Here is a 6,971-nt window from a genome sequence, read left to right on the forward strand (position 1 = left end):
CCCCACAAACAAAGAGATTGGGATTCTATACATTGGTCACTTACAGTAAGTTTAAGTAACAATACATGGATGTACACATAGCCGCTACAGGAAGTAGAGAAAAGAATGACTTGGAACTGGAAATAGCAAACATGTCATGTTTGAATGCCTATGTTTTGCTCAGATCGCCGAATCAACTTCAGTCTTAAGTGAAAAATTTGAATGCTGATGGTATCAAATTATGAAAAGTGTGCAAAAAAAAAAACAGGACTGTTTTCACTGCTGGACTCTAGAAAGAAGTTCCGCAGCCTCCTAAGCAGAACCTCCAGCTTCTGTAACAGCTTCTTCCCTTAGGCCGTAAGACTCTTGAACGCATTAAAATAATCCCCTCAAAGCATTTTTGGTTGAAAAAAAGAGAAAAAGAAGTAAAATGCAGCACTATGTCATCAGTTTCTGATTCATTAAATTGTATAACAGTGCAAAATATTGCTAATTTGTAGTGGTCTTTCTTGAACTATTTGGGAAAAAAAGATATAAAAATAACTAAAAACTTGTTGAAAAATAAACAAGTGATTCAATTATAAATAAAGATTTCTACACATAGAAGTAATCATCAACTTAAAGTGCCCTCTTTGGGGATTGTAATAGAGATCCATCTGGATTCATCAACTTTATTCTAAACATTTCTTCACAAAAAAATAAATCCCTAACATCAATATTTATGGAACATGTCCACAAAAAATCTAGCTGTCAACACTGAATATTGTATCGTTGCATTTTTTTTTTCACAGTTTATGAACTTACATTTATATTTTGTTGAAAAATTATTCAATAAATTTATTCATAAAGGATTTTTGAATTGTTGCTATTTCTAGAATATTTAAAATAAAATCTCACATACCCCTTGGCATACCTTCAAGTACCCCAGGGGTACGCGTACCCCCATTTGAGAACCACTGGTCTAGAGCTGGCTTCACGGTGGTAGAGGGGTTAGTGCGTCTGCCTCACAATACGAAGTTCCTGGGTTCAAATCCAGGCTCGGGATCTTTCTGTGTGGAGTTTGCATGTTCTCCCCGTGAATGCGTGGGTTCCCTCCGGGTACTCCGGCTTCCTCCCACCTCCAAAAACATGCACCTGGGGATAGGTTGATTGGCAACACTAAATGGGCCCTAGTGTGTGAATGTGAGTGTGAATGTTGTCTGTCTATCTGTGTTGGCCCTGCGATGAGGTGGCGACTTGTCCAGGGTGTACCCTGCCTTCCGCCCGATTGTAGCTGAGATAGGCGCCAGCGACCCCGAAAGGGAATAAGCGGTAGAAAATGGATGGATGGATGGATGGTCTAGAGCTTGGCCGAGTAGCTGTGTAATACTCTTCCATATCAGTAGGTGGCAGCAGGTAGCTAATTGCTTTGCAGATGACGGAAACATGGTTTGTCATGATCACAATATGCGGTAGGCAGCGTGTACGTAAAAAGGTATCTAACACTTAAACCAAAAATAAACAAAAGGCGAGTGCCCTGAAGAAAAGGCATTGAAGATATTGGATGGCAACGCAAAATGAAACTAAAACTGAACTGGCTGCAAAATAAACAATAACAGAATGTTGGACGACAGCAAAGACTTGCGACGTGTGAAGCAGACAGCGTCCACAAAGTACATCCGTACATGACATGACAATCAACAATGTCCACAAAGAAGGACAGTGTCCACACAACTTAAATAGTCTTGATTGCAAAAACAAAGCAGGTGCGGAGAATATCTTTCAAGGAAGACACGAAACTGCTACAGGAAAATACCAACAAAATATGAGCGCAAGACAAGAACTAAAACCCTACACATAGGAAAACAGCAAAAAAATAAACTACAAATAAGTCACAACGTGATGTGACAGGTGGTGACAGTACACCTACTTTGAGACAAGAGCTATAGTGATGCATATTTGGTTATGGTTAGAATTCATATCCAACAATTGCGAGAACAACATTTTATTGTCAATATTAGCAACTGAGTTTTATTTTTTTATGTTTTCTGGTTGTGGCATGCCTCTGAGTTTAGAGGGACACAAAAAATATAGTATCTTTTTCTCAGCTGTGGCCCGTATGGGCGGAACGCAGTAGTAATAAACTTTTCCACCACATGTGGCAGTAATGATAATCTCAAACAAATAGAAGACGTCCGGGGCAAAAGTTATAAAGAAGTTTCTTAAGGGCAAAAATTATGACGAAAGTGGTGAAGCTGTATTTTCATTTGCAGTTTAATTTGATTGACATTGCAGCTGGGATAGCCTCCAGCACCCCCAGTGACCCTGAGAGGGACAATTGGTAAACTTTTCCACCACTTGTGGCAGTAATGACAAACTCAAACAAATAGAAGACGTCCATGGCAAAAGTCATAAAGAAGTTTCTTAAGGGCAAAAATTATGACAAAAGTGGTGAAGCTGTATTTTCATTTGCAGTTTAATTTGATTGACATTACAACTGAGATAGGCTCTAGCACCCCCAGTGACCCTGAGAAGGACAATTGGTAAACTTTTCCACCACTTGTGGCAGTAATGACAATCTCAAACAAATAGAAGACGTCCGGGGCAAAAGTCAAAAATAGGTTTCTTAAGGGCAAAAATTATGCCAAAAGTGGTGAAGCTGTATTTACCTTTGCAGTTTAATTTGATTGACATTGCAGCTGGGATAGGCTCCAGCACCCCCAGTGACCCTGAGAGGGACAATTGGTAAACTTTTCCACCACTTGTGGCAGTAATGACAATCTCAAACAAATAGAAGACGTCCGGAGCAAAATTCAAAAATAAGTTTCTTAAGGGCCAAAACTATGACAAAAGTAGTGAAGCTGTATTTTCATTTGCAGTTTAATTTGATTGACATTGCAGCTGGGATAGGCTCCAGCATCCCCAGTGACCCTGAGAGGGACAATTGGTAGAAATGGATGGATGGATGGATGTTGTGTTCATATTTTTAGGTATTGTGAAGGTATTAATTGGTTGTGCATGATTTTTTATGGATACCGCTGTATTACAAGCTTGAAGCAGCACTTGGCCTCCAATTACAGATGGCAATGCTGCAGGTAGACTTTATGGTTTGCAAACTACTGAGGGCATATAGCCTGTTTGCAGCAAAAAAGGGCGGAGTGGAGATTAGACCAGCTGTTTTTCGCATCAAATTATGTCTATTTGAGTATCTTGTGTCACTTCTAATTCATTTGCCCACAAAATGGAAACAAAGTGTGGTCCAGACCGGCAGATTAGACACAAGTGCTTCTGCAGGACGCTGACGTCAATGCGTGCACAGGCCAGAGCTGGGACTGCGATGCCTATTTACAGCATCAGGGTGAGCCGGGATTCAATAAATCACCAATGAGTGAAAATAACAGATGAAAAGACTGTTATTGAAAAAAGGGTTTCCTTATTAGAAACCCCCTAGTGTGATGCAATCTGACGAGTACATTGCAAGACGAAGCGGATGACTCATCCACCGAAATCAAAGCCTGCAGTTATTAAAACATTTATAGGCTTCGCAGGTGCGAAAATAACCTGACAAAACAGCCTGTTTCCTTCAGCATGTTAGTGTTGCTGAGGGCAATAGTGCTGACACAACCTGCTGGAGGAGGAAGCACACCGTCGTCTTGGTTACAAACAAACCTGGGATGCCAGAAACAACAACGCTCCTCCTCCAAAGTACAATGGTTGTATTGTTCCTCTTTACAGACAGTTAGTAAACATGGCCTCCGGTTGCTTCCCTGTCACCATGGAGCAGGACATTTGTGACACAAAAAAACAATGATTTTTATAAGAACATGATGCACATACTCCAATAATATGTACCCACCTACCTTTCTATCTAGTTGCAGTATCAATCAATCAATCAATGTTTATTCATATAGCCCTAAATCACAAGTGTCTCAAAGGGTTGCACAAACCACAACGACATCCTCGGTAGAGCCCACATAAGGGCAAGGAAAAACTTACCCCAGTGGGACGTCGGTGACAGTGACAATGATGACTATGAGAAACTTTGGAGAGGACCGAATATATGGGCAATGGATGTCGAGCGGGTCAAACATGATATTGTGAAAGTCCAATCCATAGTGGATCTAACATAACCGTGAGAGTCCAGTCCAAAATGGAGCCAATATAGTAGCGAGAGTCATAGTGGAGCCAGCAGGAAACCATCCCAAGCGGAGGCGGATTAGCAGAGATGTGCCCAACCGATACACAGGCGAGTGGTCCATCCTGGGTCCCGACTCTGGACAGCCAGTATTTCATCCATGGCCACCGGACCGGACCCCCTCCACAAGGGAGAGGGGGACGGAGGAGAAAAAGAAAAGAAATGGCAGATCAACAAGTCTAAAAAGGGGGTCTATTTAAAGCAGGGGTCTCAAACTCAATATGCCTGGGGGCCACTGGATGCAGAGCCTGGGTGAGGCTGGGCCGCAAAAAAATATTTCTTAAAAAAATGTTTTTAAATGTCTTTATTTTTATTTTCAACACAAAATAAAACCAAAATATAAATGAACAAAATGAAATTGAAGAAATGTGAGGCAATGCAAATTAAATAATAAAAAAAAACAAATAACGGTTTGATTTGGTCCAGGTTATCAGGGACTGTTATTACTGACGGACAGGTGTCGCGGTGTGACTGCAACCAGGCACGTGAGAAAACTCTCTTCTCCATGGCAAGGTTTCTGTCGCTTTTACTCATTTGCCGCTTTTCCACTAACACAGGGGTAGGCAACCCAGAACGTTGGAAGAGCCATTTTTGACCTAAATAACACAACGCTGTCAAGCTGCATTCATTAAAAACTCGCGGGCCGCACTAACATTAAACTTTCATATTAAGGTGGGATCCGCAAAATAACGTCTTGCAGGCCGCAATTGGCCCGCGGGCTGCGTGTCTGAGACCCCTGATGTAAAAGCTAGAGTATACAAATGTGTGTTAAGATGAAACATAAATGCTTCTACTGAGGTAGCATCTCCAACTGTTACCGGGAGGGTATTCCAGAGTACTGGAGCACGAACGGAAAACGCTCTATAGCCCGCAGACTTTTTTTGGACTTTAGGAATCACTAATAAGCCAGAGTCTTTTGAACGCAGATTTCTTGCCGGGACATATGGTACAATACAATCGGCAAGATAGGCTGGTGCTAGACCGTGTGGTATTTTATACGTAAGTAGTAAAACCTTAAAATCACATCTTAAGTGCACAGGAAGCCAGTGCAGGTGAGCCAGTACAGGCGTAATATGATCAAACTTTCTTGTTCTTGTCAAAAGTCTAGCAGCCGCATTTTGTACCAACTGTAATCTTTAAATGCTAGACATGGGGAGACCCGAAAATAATACGTTACAGTAAAGGAGACGAGACGTAACAAATGCATGGATAATGATCTCAGCGTCGTTAGTGGACAAAATGGAGCGAATTTTAGCGATATTACGAAAATGAAAGAAGGCCGTTTTAGTAACGCTTTTAATGTGTGACTCAAACGAGAGAGTTGGGTCGAAGATAATACCCAGATTCTTTACCGAGTCGCCTTGTTTAATTGTTTGGTTGTCAAATGTTAATGTTGTAATATTAAATAGAGGTCGGTGTCTAGCAGGACCGATAATCAGCATTTCTGTTTTTTTGGCGTTGAGTTACAAAAAGTTAGCGGACATCCATTGTTTAATTGGGGGCGTGGTTAAGAGGGGAGGAGTATATTTACAGCTAGATTCACCAAGTCAAGCATTTCATATATATATATATATATATATATATATATATGTGTATTTATATATATATATATATAGGGACGGCGTGGAGCGGTTGGGAGAGTGACCGTGCCAGCAACCTGAGGGTTCCTGGTTCAATCCCCACCTTCTACCAACCTTGTCACGCCTGTTGTGTCCTTGAGCAAGACACTTCACCCTTGCTCCTGATGGTTCGTGGTTAGGGCCTTGCATGGCAGCTCCCGCCATCAGTGTGTGAATGTGTGTGTATGGGTGAATGTGGAAATAGTGCAAAGCGCTTTGAGTACCTTGAAGGTAGAAAAGCGCTATACAAGTATAACCCATTTACCATATGTAAATAAAAAAATACTTGAATTTCAGTGTTCATTTATTTACACATTTACACACACATAACACTCATCTACTCATTGTTGAGTTAAGGGTTGAATTGTCCATCCTTGTTTTTCTAACCATATGCATGTACAGTAGATGGCAGTATTGTCCTGTTTAAGAGTGTCACAACATCGCTGTTTACGGCAGACGAACTGCTTTACGGTAGACGAAAACGGACTGCTGTTGTTGTGTGTTATTACGGCGCTGGGAAGATGTTAATGAAACTGCCTAACAATAAACTCACACAAGAAACCAAGAACTCCCCCTCGATCATTCTACAGTTATAACCTCATTGGGCAGACATGCTGTTGTGGGAAAGCGGACGTGAAAACAAGCTGTCGACACGTCACTCAGGTCCGCATGGAGCTGGAGGGGGCGTGGCAACCAGGTCCGCCTGAATTACGGGAGATTTTCGGGAGAAAATTTGTCCCGGGAGGTTTTCGGGAGAGGCGCTGAATTTCGGGAGGATTGGCAAGTCGAGGGTCCCTGGTTCAATCTCCACCTAGTACCAACCTCGTCACGTCCATTGTGTCCTGAGCAAGACACTTCACCCTTGCTCCTGATGGGTGCTGGTTAGCGCCTTGCATGGCAGCTCCCTCCATCAGTGTGTGAATGTGTGTGTGAATGGGTAAATGTGGAAGTAGTGTCAAAGCGCTTTGAGTACCTTGAAGGTAGAAAAGCGCTATACAAGTACAACCCATTTATTATGTATTTATTATAAGTATGATCTCGATCATCCTACCAACATATAAAGCCCTATATCTGCCAACCGGGCTACCAACCAACATATCCACCCTTGACCTTTCTACTTTGTACATACCTGTCTAACTCTCAACCTAACTGACCACATATATCTTCAGTATTTACCACTTCGTACATGCCTCTCTCAT

The sequence above is a fragment of the Nerophis ophidion genome, linkage group LG15 (genome assembly GCF_033978795.1).
Source record: "Nerophis ophidion isolate RoL-2023_Sa linkage group LG15, RoL_Noph_v1.0, whole genome shotgun sequence".
Lineage (NCBI taxonomy): Eukaryota > Metazoa > Chordata > Actinopteri > Syngnathiformes > Syngnathidae > Nerophis > Nerophis ophidion.